The 17,234-nt window shown below is 48.0% G+C and overlaps 1 protein-coding gene across 1 annotated transcript in view; it reads right to left on the bottom strand.

Moving 5' to 3' along the window:
• EMILIN2 (elastin microfibril interfacer 2) overlaps positions 1-17,234 on the bottom strand; it is a 51,165-nt gene that overhangs the window by 27,877 nt on the left and 6,054 nt on the right. The gene's annotated exons all lie outside the window — the stretch shown is intronic.

Below are 17,234 nucleotides of genomic sequence, written 5' to 3'. Positions count from 1 at the left end.
ATGTGGACATTGTTCACAAACTGGGCTTTTATTTCACCGACAAACTTATACAATTCGCTGCTTTGTGGCGGTTTTTCCAAGGCAAGTCAGGGCCATTTGGTTTGTGTTTTAGAGAAACACCCCGGGTGCCCTCACCTCCCATGGCCCCCTGTGTATTCACCTCGGCACCCTCTTTCCCAACATCAACAAAGGGAGCAGCGAGCCCCCCTGGAGACGCATCTCACGCTATTTGTGTTCAGATCTTTTTAAAAAGATGCCCCGGTCCACACAGCTAATGACAGAAATAAGGAAGCAGAATTAGAACCATTCAAAAATCCCGTTTATGGTACACTTGTGTATCACATAGAGACCCTGGCAACAAGCTGGAAAGTCCTTTAGACCCAGGGCTGGACCTCAGCCCAGAACAGACAGCGCTCAGAGGGACCAACCAGGAGCTCACCCCCCAGGGCCCTCCCTGCTCACAGCACAGAGGCAAGCCGGCTCCTGGGTCACCCCGGCTTCTCTTTCTGACTGGGAACGACAGCTCTCTTGAACCTCGTCACTTTCTCTTCATTTCCAACACCCCAGCACGAGCAGCTAGCCCCCTTTTGGGACTGATTCCCAGAAAGAAACGGGCTTTGCATCACGTCCTCAGGGCTGCTGTGTGCTGCTCAGGGGGGCATCCGGGGGCCTGGTGCCAGCCTAGTGACTCCATCAGGCCCCGGCCTTGTGGCAGGTAGAGTTCAAAGCTACATTCCTGAGAAAATTATAAATGGCTAAATGTAGTGGACTTCTGGCATCCTCCCTGAGGGTCCAAACCATGACACCCCAAACCTCACATGCCAGGAACCACCTCACGTGCCAGGACAGGCAAGGCGACCCTTTGGAATTCCAGGAGGGCCCGCTGACAGCACTGCCCCAGCGGGAGTGTCCCAGCACTTCACTGACCCGTCTCACCTGGTCTTGTAGGGCAGTGGTTCTCAACCTTGGCCGTGTGTTAGAATTACCAGGGACCTGTGAAAAACTACCCATGCCTGGGTCCCACCCTCAGAGGCTCTGATTAATCGGTCTGCAGTGCGGCCTGGGTGTGCGGATTTTCAGATGCTTGGGTGGGAGGCGTTTTAAGGAAAACTGATGAGAAAGCCCAATAAGTAAAACAGAAAAGAAGGGCTGCTCAGGGGGTCAGGGGCAAAGCAGGTGCAAGACCGGCCTTCCCGGTTCTTCATTCTCTCATTCCCGCCACGTCCCCCATCAAGGCCCCACTATATACATCATTCCTTTTTCACAAATGAGAAAACAGAGGCTCGTAGAGGTTAAGTGACTTCTCCCAGTTCCAATGGTCAGGAAGGGCCAGGACTGGACTTTGAAGCCGTGTGCTCGCCTGGACCCCGCAGGGCCCCCCCCGGCACACAGAAGCAGCCAATCTCGCTGGCAACTGCCTTCAATCTGAAGCAACCGCGCCCACCCAGACATGTTCCAAAAGGGCCCACAAGCTGGGTAAGAAGGCAGCCTGAGCACTTAATTCGGTCCAGGTCCACACTAGCCCTCAGCCCCCTAGGACCCCACCTACCAAAAGCATCCTCTGTGTGGTCCCAGAAACTACAGGAAAAGAAAGAAAAATTCCACTTCGTTGTTTTGCAGGCTCAAGCGCAGCATAATGCTGGAAAAATGTGTCATCTCCGAAAAACTTGGTTCCTCTGAGCATTGAGGACTGAATGTGAAAATGTGTCTGCTCTGGGTTTTCTCCGTGTGCCGGGAGATGACGGCCCTCATTAAACCCTTCTGGCCGTGGCTGAGCCGGGCCGAGGGGCCCAAACCCCGCAGCTTTGATGCCGAGGGACGACCCCCCACCCCACCCGGGGGACTTAGCCCCTCACTGCCCAGCCGAGCGCAAGAAAGTTCTTGCTTTTCCAACACACTTCATTCTTTTCGCTGAAGGCAGTGATGATTTCAGCGCTAGCGCATAACTTAGGAAAGCTCCCTGGGGCACCCTCCTTCCTCTCCGCCCCACCCCCCACCCCCACCCCTACCCCTATTGCTCTAGGTTTCCGGTTTCAGTGGACTTCAGGTTGACTGCATCTCCAACCAAGTTTCCAGCCCCGCGTGTGAAAGCAGTGACAGCTGGAAGCCACTGGGGGCCACCTGGGCTCACGGCCACATCTCTGTGCCCGAGAACACGATCCCTGAGGCACCGGCAGGTCCCCAGGACTCATTTCAGGGGGGCGTGATGGGGGGAGGCGGGTCTGTCCAGCCCCACAGCCCTACTGGGATATCCTGGCAGAAACCGGGCTGCTGCTTCCACTGGGGCAGCCAAGGGGCCCCCCAGAGGATGGGGGAGCACCAGGCAGGACTCCCAGGCCTGCCCGCATGCCCTGGATCCGCGGGACAGTATCCTGGCCAGGGGGCCTTAAAAAAAAATGCTTAGGCCTTTACCCTCAAAATTCTAATTTCATTGGTCTGAGGTGGGGGGACCCAGGTGTCTGTACCTTTCAAAAACTCCCCACGTAATCGCCAAGCGCAGCCAGAGTTGAGAAGCGCCCCAGACCCAGGCACCCAGGGGCCCAACAACCAGGCAGCAGCCCAAGCGTCACCCCAGGGCCCCTGGGAAGTGGGTGTTTGGAAGATGCTCCGTGGACATTTACTAAATCAGCAAACTGCACCCAGCTGGGGGCGGCCAAGGAAGGGCCCGCAGCCAAAGGGACAGAGTCACTGCCCGGCGGGGCTGGAGCCCAGGGGCTGACTGGGCTCCAGCCTTGGTCCCCATCCCAGCCTCGGGTCAGGTCTGTAACAGCATCCCTTCCAGGGGGAGCCCCGATCAGCTGCCTCAGGCACCCCTGGAGGTGGGCAGTGAGCTGCCCCACAGCCCTGTCCACTCTCCCCAACTCTCCCCCCCCCCGTCTCAAGCCCTTTTCAGGGGTGAGACAAGGGGTCACCATTTTTACAAGTTCAGTCACGATGTCAAGGCACCAGATGGGCCCAGGAGATGCTAATGAGAAGGAAGTTGGAAGAAAAGGACTGCAAGAGTTGAATCAGAGCTCAGGGACCACATGACGAAGTGTCCCTGTTAAAACAGAATGGGACAAAGTGTACATCCATTTGACGTCACCCCCACCAAGATTCCTTCCCACTGGTGGGAGGTGAGACCTCGCCTCACCTGCTTCCATTCACACTTGTATTTGCGCATCCAGAGCTCCTCCTCCCGCCAACCGCGGGGCCCTTGAGGGCAAGAACGCCTGTTGGCTCTGCTCTCTACAGGACCCCCACTTTTCAACACAGTGTCTGTCCTATTGTGCTTAATAAATAACTGAGTATTAATCGTTAATCAGTAACTGATTGATCAAACAATTAATTAATGACACTAGGCCTACTTTTGACAAGGTTTGGGGAAGTCCAGTGTCCATAATAACAACCCCAGAGCGACCCTCAGGTCTAACCCAGCTGAACCCAGGAGGTTCAGTCCTCCCAGAACCCAGTTGAGCTCCAGGGTCCACAGTCATGTGAACAGGACAAGAATCAAACACCAGAAGGTGAGCCAGCGCTGGGCTTTCCAAGACAGCCATTAACCGGGGGGCGGGTGTTTAAATGTAAACTGATTAAAATTAAATAAAACCGAACATCTACTTCCTCAGTCACACTATCCACATTTCATGAGCTTTACAGCCACAGTGACTATGGTATTAAATAAACAAAGTGAATATCTCCAACATCACAGAAAGTTCTGTCGGACAGGACTGGGAGAGAGTGTCGCAAGATTGTCAAGGGAACAGCAACGGGCTCACGTCTATCTGTTCATCTGATTTCTCCTCCCATCTCCCCAGCACTGCAAGTAGAACATTGCTCTGAAATAACCACACATCACTGGCACAGGACCATCTAGACAGTGGTTCCACAAAGTAAGGATCTTTTCCCTGCATTTAGTGTTTACCTGTATTTTATTTTAACACTCTGCACAAACTGAAAACCCAGAGGACCCTGGGGGCACTCATTTGACTGGGATTTCTCCCAAGAATGGACTTGACAGTAAACTCCTCTCCCTCCTCCAGTCCCTGGCTTGCCCCCCAAAACCTGGAGTCAACTCTTGTTGCTTCATTCCGTGTGTGTAGCTCCGCCCAGTATCAATCAGAATGGGACAGAGGATGGAAAAGAGGCGCTTCCCCTCCCTGGTAGGGAGCACCCAGGCCTGGGGAACTAACCACCTCCCCAGGGACAAGGAAAGTCCACACGAAAAGGTGAGAAATCATCTCCCAGAGTTTCCAAACGCGCACCCAGGGCAGACCTGGGTGTCTGGCATTCAGCCACTGCTCCAGGTTTTCCACAGGGCGGTTCACTGCAGCCACAGCAATCCCATTTTTTAAAAACTGTGGTACAGTTATGTAAGTATGTAAATACACATTACATAAAATGTACCATCTTAACCGTTCTTAACAGTACAGTTCAGTAGCACTAAGTACGTTCACAGTGTTGTGCAAACATCACCACCACCCATCTCCATAACTTTTTCATCACCCCAAACTGAAACTCCGTACCCATATTAAACACTAACTCCCCATTGCCCGCCCCAACCCCTGGGAACCAGCATTCTACTTCCTGTCTCTAGGAATCTGACTGCTCTAGGGACCTCATATAGGTAGAATCGTACAGTATTTGTCCTTTTGTGACTGGCTTGTGTCACTTAGCATAATGTCCTTGTAGGCGAGGAAAAGACTTTGCCTGTACCCTCTTAGATTTGTTCCTGGAATTAACTGACAAAAGACAGATTAACAGGAGAAAAAGACTACAAATGTTATTGATATGAATATTTGTATGTGCATGGGGGCTTCAGGAAAGAAGTGAAAACTCAAAGTAGCAGTTAGACTCAGAGGCTTATGTACCATTTTAACAAAGGATGATAAAATGTGGAGAAGGAATCAGACAAAGGAAAGGGAGTTTGGGCTTCTAGGGGCAATAAGTTGTGGGAATGTGGGTAGGACACTAATGGGTGATAATGGCTATTTTAGTAAGGTTTCTTTTTTTTTTTTTTTTTTTTTTTGCGGTACACGGGCCTCTCACTGTTGTGGCCTCTCCTGTTGCAGAGCACAGGCTCCGGACACGCAGGCTCAGCGGCCATGGCTCACAGGCCCAGCCGCTCCGTGGCATGTGGGATCTTCCTGGACCGGGGCACGAACCCGTGTCCCCTGCATCGGCAGGCAGACTCTCAACCACTGCGCCACCAGGGAAGACCAGTAAGGTTTGTTTATACAGACTCCTCTCTGTGCTGGCTCTCTGTCTCTGGTGATTAGGGTCACACCCCTCATCCCGGTATAGGAGAGGCAGGAAACTCACACCCCGCTTTTGGGAATAAATGGGAAGGGCAGAAAGGTCTTGTCTCTGAGGTTTCTCAGTGGCCTTCAGCTCAAAATAATCAATATGGAAAAGTGGCATGTTTTGAGGTGGTCTGCCCTGATCCCCTTCATCTCAGGCTCATCCATATTATAGCATGTATCAAGATTTCCTTTTTAAGGGGGCTTCCCTGGTGGCTCAGTGCTTAAGAATCTGCCTGCCAATGCAGGGGACACGGGTTTGAGCCCTGGTCCAGGAAGATCCCACATGCCGCAGAGCAACTAGGCCCGTGCACCACAACTACTGAGCCTGCGCTCTAGAGCCCGTGAGCCACAACTACTGAGCCCACGTGCCACAACTACTGAAGCCTGTGCGCCTCGAGCCCGTGCTCCACAAGAGAAGCCATTGCAATGAGAAGCCCGCGCACCACAACGAAGAGTAGCCCCCACTCGCAACAACTAGAGAAAGCCTGCATGCAGCAACGAAGACCCAACACAGCCAAATAAATTTATTTTAACAAATTTCCTTTTTTACACAGAAATTCACTTTTACAAAGTTGGGTCTCAGTGCTCTAATTTAGAAATTGCCAAGACAGTGGACTGAGTTTCTAGGAACTGCTTGTGACAAATGGGTTTGCTTTCTCTTTTGTTGTCATTCTACCAATCAATGAATAAATAAGTGAACTTTTTATTAAAGTAACACTTTGCCAAAAGTAAATACAGCAGTGGCTATAAAGTTTGAAACAGAAGGGATTTCAGAACTACATGAAGGAAAAGTTGTTCTGCACTAGCAGAAGAGACACTTCCATCTGAATCCACTGTGTCTACTGATGATCAAAAAATTGGCCATTTGAGGGGCTTCCCTGGTGGCGCAGTGGTTAAGAATCCACCTGCCAATGCAGGGAACACAGGTTCAAGTCCTGGTCCGGGAAGATCACGTGTACCATGGAGCAACTAAGCCCGTGAGCCACAACTACTGAGCCTGTGCTCTAGAGCCCGCGAGCCACAACTACTGAGCCCATGTGACACAACTACTGAGCCCGCGTGCCACAACTACTGAGCCCGCGCACTGCAACTACTGAAGCCCGTGCACCTAGAGCCTGTGCTCCACAACAAGAGAAGCCACTGCAATGAGAAGCCCGCGCACCTAGAGCCTGTGTTCCACAACAAGAGAAGCCACTGCAATGAGAAGCCCGCGCACTGCAACAAAGAGTAGCCCCTCCCGCTGCTACTAGAGAAAGCCCGCACGCAGCAACAAAGACCCAACGCAGCCAAAAATAAATAAATAAATTTGTAAAAAAGAAATTGGCCATTTGAAACCACGTGCAAGACAATCTGAGGAGGTGACTCTGGTCCCCAAGGCTAACTGTCCACATTCTGAAAAAGTCTCCCCCCACGAGAGAGTGAAGAAACCAGATAGCCTTCTTCCAGGTTAGAGCACATCACACACACAAATCACAGTTCTCATCTTATCTTTTTCTGCTACATTGCACATTTTTAATTAGATCCCTGCCTGGAGAAATTAATAACGTGGAAGGAAAGAAATGCTCAATATTTTGCTTGACTCCTTAGGACAAACCACTTAAGTTTTAAAAGTCAGAAGGCTTGGGCAAATATATTTCTGAAATACAAAATGCATCTGATGAATCTCGAAGTCATATAGAGGCACCTAATTAAAATCAGATTACAATACAGCTTTGTACATTTTTTTTTTCTTTTGGCTGTGCTGGGTCTTCGTTGCTGCGTGTGGGCTTTCTCTAGTTGCGGTGAGTGGGGGCTACTCTTCATTGTGGAGCACAAGCTCTAGATGCACAGGCTTTAGTAGTTGCAGCACGTGGGATCAATAGTTGTGGCACACAGGCTCAGTAGTTGTGGCTTGCGGGCTCTAGAGCACGGGCTCAGTAGTTGTGGCGCATGGGCTTAATTGTCCTGCGGCATGTGGGATCTTCCTGGACCAGGGGTGGAACCCATGCCTGCCAATGTAGCGGATTCTTAACCACTGGACCACCAGGGAAGTCCCTGCTTTGTACATTTCTTAAATCACAGACCCTAGACCAAGGCAGTGTGCTCAAAATGAAAGTGTATGTATAGCAGATTGTCTGTTTCCCAGTACAAAGGAGATTCTTGCTGGAGAAACCACAATTGTAAGCTGTTTCTTTTTCCATTTCTTCTTGAATTAATTTCCTTCCGTACTTAGAGTGGCAAGTTAGATTCAAACCCTAAAACCCTCTTTACTTCTCAGCCATTTTCTCTGATCATACAGCATAATGAGTAGAATAAGTTTTCCCCACGACGGATCACCCTCCTTAACGCTGAGGACAGAAAAAATTCTACAGTCCTGAAAGAAAGGTGATTGAAGGAAAGCCCAGCGGCTCAACTGAGAGGCTGTCCCAACTCGGCTGCAACAGACAGTGAAGTGTCATTTTCAGATTTACCATAAGAGCGGCCTGTACCTTCCTTCGGAGCAAACTTGCATTGCTAAAAATGACATCATCTCCAAGCGCGGGGCGCGCCCAGCAGCATGAAATACAGTTTACGCGTGTGTGCTATGGAGTCCGCATTCTTGGTTTTAACTTCCTCACTTGGGGAAATACATGACAGAGCTCAAGTCTGCAGTGGGGGAAGGGCGAGCGAGCGCGGAGGCCTCCAGGGCCCGAGCACCACCCCGGCTTTCTGGCGGCAGAATAATCCAACACTAACGAAGGCCCACGTTCCCCTAACAATTCTTTTGGGGAAGGGCCATCGCCGCTGCAGGCTGCTTTCCGCAACTCCATTGTACAGGATTCCATTTCTCGAACTCACATCTCATCTCCTCATCCCCGGAGTCAGGATCACAGAGCACCCTCCGCCCCAATCGCGCCCAGATGCGCTCATTCCCCATGTTCCCACGGTGTGGCCCGGAAAACAGCTGAGGCCTCAGCCTTTGGCGTGATGCTCACCCCAAGGGTGACTTTCTGTGGTTCGGGAATGCAAATGTTTCTTCTCAGAGCCACTGAATAATTCTTGATCATTTCCTCTTTCTTTAAGAGGAAAAATGATTTCCTCAGATTCTCCTACAGAAGTCACAATAATTTCGAAAGCCCTTTTCCTGTGTGTCCCCTGCCTCGGTTTGCAACATTCCTCCCCCCTCAGGCTCCAGTCACTCTGTGCTTTCTCTTTCTCAACTTCCATATCTGCCAGCCACCCTTCAGCTTGCAGCTGCCCACCCGTCATTCTCAGTACAAGCAGCCCTCTGGATCGGCGGTCCCGCGTCTGCAGGTTCAACCCACAGCAGATTGAAAATATTCATGCAAAAAAAAAAAAAAATCCTGGAAAGTTCCAAAAAGCAAAACGAATTTGTCATGCACCCAGCCACTATGTATTTATATAGCATTTACATTGTATTGGGTATTATAAGTTATCCAGAGGTGATTTAAAGTATACAGGAGGATGTGCATAGGTTATATGCAAATATTATGCCATTTTATATAAGGGACTTGAGCATCTGTGGATTTTGGTATCCGTGGGAGGTCCTGGAACCAATCCCCTATGGAGCCCAAGGGACGACTGTACTGCTTTTCCAAACAGAAAGGGAACTGGCTATGATACCCCATCTGTAATCAATTTTGGACCTTTGGATGGTGACCACGGATGGTGGCAAGCTCTTAAGCAGGCCTCACCTGGAACTTGGTGGCAGTCACTTAGAAGCTTAGAAAATCCTAAGACAGTAGGAGTTTCTCTGCAGGTATAAAGACAACATTTTCTTCCTTTGGGCCAACTCATTCTCATTAAAAAAAAAAAGAAATCTGGGAATTGAAAACACAGGAACACTTATATTTCTTTTCTAATTTATATCACACTGGGGGAAAAAAGGACCAAACTGTTATAACCTAGTTTCATATTTCTCACATTGTCCAGGCGAAGCCCATATTACTTTGTGTCTTTTAAATCCACACTTAACAAAGTAGAGACATTTACATTTGCCTGCCCTCTGCTTACAGGGAACATGGTTTTTCTTTGGAAGATGCTACCACAACCCAGCCCACCTCCAGGCCTGAAGGTGTAGACAAGGAGAGGGGGAGGGGCAAGATAAAAAGAAGCATTTTGCTTCTTTGCTTTTAAATAGAAAGGGGTGATGGAGGCTGTGGAGGAGAAAGAAGCGAGGAGGAACTTTTCTCCAAGGAGACTTGGGGTGGCCGACGGATTTTTAAGGTTGGGAACACCTGCCACGTCCGTTAAGCCATTTGTGTTGCTACAGTATTCACTGAGCCCTCGTGCTCATACCGGCTTGTAGAACTGGATTGTTCTTAAGAACCTGAGGGTGTGGTGTTCCATACCTTGGCCAGACCCATGTGGTTCCGAGAAAACCCCCCGGAACCCAGGTACTCAGGGACTGCAGGACAATAGAGTGTGGGAAATGTCCCAACCTAGAGGGAAGCTTCCAGGCATCACAGTTCTTGTAAGTTGAGGGGAAGTGAGACAAATACACAGACTTGGAGGTGAAGAGAAGTGGCTTGCTTTCAATCTCCTTAAAATCTTTTTTTTTTTTTTTTTTTTGCGGTACGCGGGCCTCTCACTGTTGTAGCCTCTCCCGTTGCGGAGCACAGGCTCCGGACATGCAGGCCCAGCAGCCACAGCTCACAGGCCCAGCCGCTCCGCGGCGTGTGGGCTCTTCCCGGACCGGGGCACGAACCCGTGTCCCCTGCATCGGCAGGCAGACCCTCAACCACTGAGCCACTAGGGAAGCTCTAAAATCTTTTTTTTTAAGAAAAATTACATAGATTGCATTATCTTGTTTTGTTTATTTAAATAAAACCACTAAGATCTGTGGTTTGCATAGTAGCTCTCATCCTCCTCATAAGCTGGGGCCTAAGCTGTCCCATTACCCAAAATCTTCAGTACAATTTACTTCAATGAGTCTTTGCAAATAAAATATACAAGCAAACATAGTATTTTCAAAGACGTCTCAAAAATAATCTTTAAAATAATTCCCTATATTTTCAGTATTTAACTTTTTTTTTTAAACATCTTTATTGGAGTATAATTGCTTTACAATGCTGTGTTAGTTTCTGCTGTACAACAAAGTGAATCAGCTATACATATACATATATCCCCATATCTCCTCCCTCTTGTGTCTCCCTCCCACCCTCCCTATCCCACCCCTCTAGGTGGTCACAAAGCACTGAGCTGATCTCCCTGTGCTATGCGGCTGCTTCCCACTAGCTATCTATTTTACATTTGGTAGTGTATATATGTCCATGCCACTCTCTCACTTCATCCCAGCTTACCCTTCCCCCTCCCCATGTCCTCAAGTCCATTCTCTACATCTGCGTCTTTATTCCTGTCCTGCCCCTAGGTTCTTCAGAACCAAGGTTTTTTTTTTAGATTCCATATATATGGTTAGCATATGGTATCTGTTTTACACTTTCTGACTTACTTCACTCTGTATGACAGACTCTAGGTCCATCCCCCTCACTATAAATAACTCAATTTTGTTTCTTTTTATGGCTGAGTAATATTCCATTGTATATATGTGCCACATCTTCTTTATCCATTCATCTGTCTATGGACACTTAGGTTGCTTCCATGTCCTGGCTGTTGTAAATAGAGCTGCAACGAACACTGTGGTACATGACTCTTTTTGAATTATGACTTTCTCAGGGTATACGCCCAGTAGTGGGATTGCTGGGTCATATGGTAGTTCTATTTTTCAAAATGCACTTCTATCTTTGGTCACTGTATCCTCCATTTCTTAGAGCTGTGTAGCATGAACCCTCCCAAAATCAAAGCTGTATCATACTTCACCCAAAGAGTCAATGTACGCTTACACCTCGGTGAAAGAGCTTTCCAAGGTCACGATGAGATGACCAGTTCAGGAATCTAAACGACAATGTATATCATTACTTTGCTTGATTTAACTGGAGTCTATCATATCACAACTCCTCATTTTAGCTGCAAGCCACTGTATTTTCATTCATCACGAACAATCATTTCAAAGACTATACGTATGTCACAATTTCCATTTTAAAAACAGCCACGGGGCTTCCCTGGTGGCGCAGTGGTTGAGAGTCCGCCTGCTGATGCAGGGGACGCGGGTTCGTGCCCCGGTCTGGGAAGATCCCACATGCCGCGGAGCGGCTGGGCCCGTGAGCCATGGCCGCTGAACCTGCGCATCCAGAGCCTGTGCTCCGCAACGGGAGAGGCCACAACAGTGAGAGGCCCGCGTACCACAAAAAACAAAACAAAACAAAACAAAACACACAGCCACGGACAGTTGTTCAAACTTATGGTCTCCGGGCCTGAAACCTGAAAACCAAACTCAGCACATATGAGTCTTAACAACGGGAGGAAAAACAAGCTAAAACCTTTCTCTCCCAAGAATGAACGTTAACGCAAACTATGGGCTCTGGGTGATGATGTGTCAGTGTAGGTTCATCAGCGGTAAGAAATGCACTGCACTGGTGGGGATGTCGATAGTGTGGGAAGCTGTGCATGTGTGGGGACAGGGGTTTATGAGAAATCTCTTACCTTCCCCTTGGTTTGCTGTAAACCTTAAACTACTCCAAAAAAATATAGTCTTAATAAAAAAAATTCACATGCTTTCTCTTTCATCCATTCATTCAGTAAACAACCTACGGGTGCCCACCAGGACCACACTAGGGCTTTCCTTGGGCCACCAGTATCTACTATGGAAGAACCATACTTAGCTGGAGCCCATATACTCCTATTATCCATAACAGTCACTGTTCTGGTGCCAACTAGCCAAAGACCAGTTACATCAGTCAGGACATATATAATTATTTTTACCATAAGGCAAAAATTTGCAATAAGACTAAAACTATGGGCTGCTTCTATAAGAATAGACCCAACTGCCCACATGCAGGATTAGAGTTGATTCCTGATCAACAAAGGTGGTGAATAATGAGGTCCTGATCGTTCTGTGGATAAAGGCAATACTGCCATAACCTCCAAACAACAGTCCATGAACGAATTCACCTTCTTTCACAAGGTAGGGCCCTTTTTACCCACACTGTTGACAACGGACTCACAGATGCTCAGAGACCCTAAATCTCAGCAGTGCTACTGCGCGTGAAGCACAGCGAAGTGGTCACCTGGCCGTTCCAACTCGGTCACTGCTCAGCCCTCCACGGGCAGACCCACTTCTTCCGCTACCTGAGCACCGCCCACCGGGGACCCCGGCCAGGCTTCCGACAGGGCCCCTCCTGCCGTCCCCCAGACCCCTCCATCCTCTCCCCTCTCAAATTGCCAGATTAACATTCGGAAGCTCTGCTGGCGTCCCTGATCTAGAACCTTCCATGACTCCCCTTCGCCTAAACGATAAAGCCCGAACTCCCAACCCTGGGTTATGGCTTGAATTCTCTGTCGCCCCCAGAATGTTGGAGTCCGAATCCCAGTATCTGGGAATGTGGCCTTATTTGGAGGTAGGGTCTTAGAGGGGTAAGCAAGTTACCATGAGAGCATCTGGGTGGGCCCTAGCCCTCATAAATAAGGGGAATGTGGACAGAGACATACAGGGAGACGGTGACCATCTACAAGCCAAGGGGAGAGGCCGGGAACAGAGGCCCCTGCACAGCCCGTCAGAGGGACCAGTCCTGCGGACACCGAGACTTACTCCTCCCTTCACCCCCTCCTCCAGGCCGTGGCTAACATCCTCTCTTGGCCTCTGCTGGTATCCTCTCCCATATGCATATATTTTCAACTGGAACCTGCCTTCAAAGCCCTGCTAGGATGTCACCACCTACAAACAAGTTCTCAGATTCCTCCTGGCTGGAAATAGTTTCCTCCACCTCTGAACATCCTCAGCTGTTTGTGCTTCTCTCATTGCAATTCTCTTGCCTACCTTTTACTTTGTAATTATTTCTGTTTATGTCTCATTTCACCTACTGGACATGAACTTCTGGAGGGCAAGAGAGAGGTCGGGTTCCTTGCTGTGTCCCCATGGGGCCTAGTCCTGGGCCAGACAGGGGCCGTGCCCAAAAATATTTGTTTAATGAAACCAAGGAACAAAGACTCTTCAAATAATAAGCCTACTTTAACCCTACTGAGCTGTGTGCCAATTCGAAATGGTGTATGCTAATTACGCAGCCTCAATTCAACATTTCCCGGGGCGAAAACGTGCAATGTGTTTTTCTTACTCCATTATGTTTTTTTTTTTTTTTTTTTACTCCATTATGTTTTAGCCAGCGTTCTACATCTGTTACGTATTTACCATCTCAATGGGTCTTCGGATAAATCAGAGCAGTAACCTTACTATCAGTATAAATGAGTTTCCACACTGTATTTCACCAGGAGTCCTCAGCTATAAAACAACTGTGTACAAATGGTGGTGGACACATACAAAGGAATCCTACTGAACAATAAAAAGGAATCAGCTATCGTTCCGTAGTACAACATGGATGTACCTTATCATAACCATGCTGAATGAAAAAACCTAACGTGATACCACAGAGTGTTGACTCGACATAAATCTCTAGAAAAGGCAAACTCATCTGCAGTGATGGAAAACAGATCATCAGTTACCTGAGGAGGGAATGTGTGTGGGCAGCTGGAGGAAAGGATTACAAAGGGGTGTGAGGACATTCCTGGGGGTGATGGAGATTCTCCATATCCTGGTGTGATGTTGGTTTCACAGGTACAGACACATGTTAAATTATACAACTTTAAATATGTGCAGTTCATGTAAATTATACCTCCATAAAGCTTTTATATATATATATGTACATTTTGTATATAATATACGTATTTTATATATAAACATATATTTTATATATAACATACACCTTATATATATATTTTTATGCATTCAGGTACTTTAAAATCTCATCAGGGACTTCCCTGGTGGCACAGTGGTTAAGAATCCACCTGCCAATGCAGGAGACACAGGTTTGAGCCCTGGTCAGGGAAGATCCCACATGCTGCGGAGCAAGTAAGCCCACGCGCCACAGCTACTGAGCCTGCGCTCTAGAGCCCGCGAGCCACAACTACTGAGCCCATGTGCCACAACTACTGAAGCCCGCGTGCCTAGAGCCTGTGCTCCCAACAAGAGAAGCCACCGCAATGTGAAGCCTGCACGGCGCAACGAAGAGTAGCCCCCGCTCGCTGCAACCAGAGAAAAGCCTGTGCGCACAGCAACAAAGACCCAACGCAGCCAAAAATAAAATAAATTAAAAAAGAAAAAAATCTCATCAGAATTGCAAAAGCAAAGTGCTAGATAGTCTTGACTATCTGATTATATATCTCAGTGAAGAGAAAACCCAAACCAGCATTATTAAGTCTTTTTCAGAGTTTCAAAATGAGGATTTAACTAAAGTTTTGTTTTTTTTTTTTTAATGTATCAGATTACTGTTCAGACACACAACCAATTGTTTTATCTACTGGGAACTCAGGCCTAATATTTATTTTTGTACTTTTGAAGGTATGGACCAGTGATTAAGGAAAATACAACAGAATTTTCCTTTTTACAGCCACCTTCAAATTGCCATTTTGTGTAAAATAACACAAAACGTCAAAGATGTAGATGAACATTTTAGACATATGACAAAGAGTGGCTCCTCACCAGGATGGCTATTTCCCACTGTCGATTCTGCTAAGGAGGGCTTAGAGGGCGCCGTGCAAATTGGTTCAGGAAACAAGCCATGAATGGTATTTCTGCCTTCCCTCCCTCCTGCACCGTCAGTGAGCAGGGAATCTGGGTTACATCTTGCTAGTTGTTTTCTGCAGTGATGCAACAGAACGACTCCCAGATACCTTGAGAGTGGCCAGAAGATGACGCAACATGTTGGGATGAGAACAGGCACATCGTTTATCATGACGGAGCCAGGGCCCTGACGCTGCACTGCGGTCCTGGAAAGCTGCTGCCCGAGCAGACAGCAGCTGGGGCATCTCCAAGGTGGGCCACCTGATGTATAAACCAGGCCTGAGCACCATCAGGGCCACGGCCGGCCTAGAGATTCTGTAATGTTCAAAATATCCAGAAAGGCTTGCGATGCCTCCCTGCGCAAGGCTGTCATCCCCCCAGCATGTGAGAGCTCTTGGGGTTGAAACCAACAAGAGCCAGAGAATCACTTTATTGGTGAAAAGATCTCTAGTGAAGGGCTGGATTGTGAAACTCGTCCCCGCCCCGAGCTCTGTTGCAATCACCACCACAGCTTTCGGGCTCCGCTTTCAAGATACACGGAAAAGCTTCAGTTAGCAGAACACAAGTGGTATTTTCACCACCATGGTTTAGAAAAAAAAAAAAATAATAATCTAGGTACTTCTCTCACGATCCTTTAACAGCATCCGGGCTGGGCAGATGCCGGGAAGCAGCTTTCAGCAAGAGGGAAATCTCTAGTACCTCGTAACGGGCCATGAGCAAATCTCAGACAAGATGATCTAGTAAAGCCCGCACATTCGAGTGACCCTAACCATCACAAATGTGGAGAAAGATGGGAGCACGACGGGAAAAGCTGAGAAGTCTCACGGCAAATTCCCTTTCGTCGGAAGGTCAGCTTGAGAAGACCTCATCTAAACTACCTGTCTCAAATTTCTTTGAACCAAATGCTCAGCAAAATACACTGTCCTGAAAGGCTGATGCTGCAAAGAATAATTTTTAGGCGTATTCCTTAATCTTCTAATATTTTTTTAGGTGGAAAAAAAAAAAAAGCAGCAGCTGGGTCCTGACACACCCAGAAAAGTTTGCTTCCACAGCATTTTCGAACCAGGAATTTGGTTCGTTTGAAACCTCCCTACTTTTTTTCAGCACCCATCACCACTTTAAAACAGGAAGGAAAGAAGAAAACTTATTGGTGAGCTTCGTTTTCATCATTTCATTATTTTTTCCAGTGGGAACTGCTGTCATACTGAAAACTACTCTGTTCTTCTCTTGATCCTCGCAGGAAAATCGTTCGTCAGGCAAAGCCACGCTCACATCGTTTTATCAAGTGGGTCATTGTTATTTTTAAGTCCAGAAAAGTGCTTCGTCAAGCACAGAAGCAGTTAATTCTGAGTAGTGAAACAGTCATGTAACCAACGATAAATCAGAACATTTGGGTGACAGTCTGGAAGTAATCTGAACACTGGCAGTCTGTCAGTTTTCGGTTTTAAAAAAAAGTATGTAAAACACTGGGTAACTGTCATACACAGTACCTGCCTCATTATTCACACTCAGTAAACATGAATAACATCTTAATGTTCCCAGCACAAGGAAGAGGAGTTTTTCCAAGAGCAAAGAGTTAAAACAGCGTGCTCTTGGCTGGATGCAAGATGGCCTGGGCCTCAGCGAAGGCATCCCTGAACACCCAGCTGACCTGGCTCTACGGCCCCGCCATGGACACCCAAACACCTGCAGAACCAGGAACCAAGGTTCCCATGGCAACCAGAGCACTTATTTAAATCGACTGTAACCGCTTGCGTGCTTTCCCCAAAGACACTCTACGAGTGGCTCTGCTTCCAAAACAACCTCTGGGTTTAACTTCACATTGAAAAGTCGATTTCAATCATTTCATTTTCTTAATTATTATCTTAGGTCACTGAATGTATTTATTTCATTCTTAAGCACCTCAGCCGTTCTCTAACTTGGCGGGAAAGTCAAAGTCTTCAAAGAGGAGACCACTCGAGAAGCAACAAATCCAAACAGTGAGAACACGGGGTGTTCGTTAGACATGGCTGGTGACAGCTCGGTCACCTCCCCCATAATGTAGAGATGAGGAAAACGCGCCTCAGAGAAGCTGAGTGACTAGCCTGAAGTCACACAGCTCAGCGGTGGTAGAGGTCGGGCCAGAAGCCGTATTTTCTATCTCCTCTTCCAGAACACATTGGCCACACCAGCCAGCCTCGAGGGACTACCTCAGGGGACACCTGCCCCCTGACCTTCCCCCGCCATCTCCCCTTTTCTCGCTGTCTCAGAACTTTAATTCAATGACCAAGTGCCAAAGTGGTGGAATCACGGATCGTTGG

This window comes from Stenella coeruleoalba (assembly GCF_951394435.1).
Source record: "Stenella coeruleoalba genome assembly, chromosome: 14".
NCBI lineage: Eukaryota > Metazoa > Chordata > Mammalia > Artiodactyla > Delphinidae > Stenella > Stenella coeruleoalba.
The sequence above is the reverse complement of the archived record's forward strand: the minus strand, read 5'-3'. Positions and strand labels throughout refer to the sequence as shown.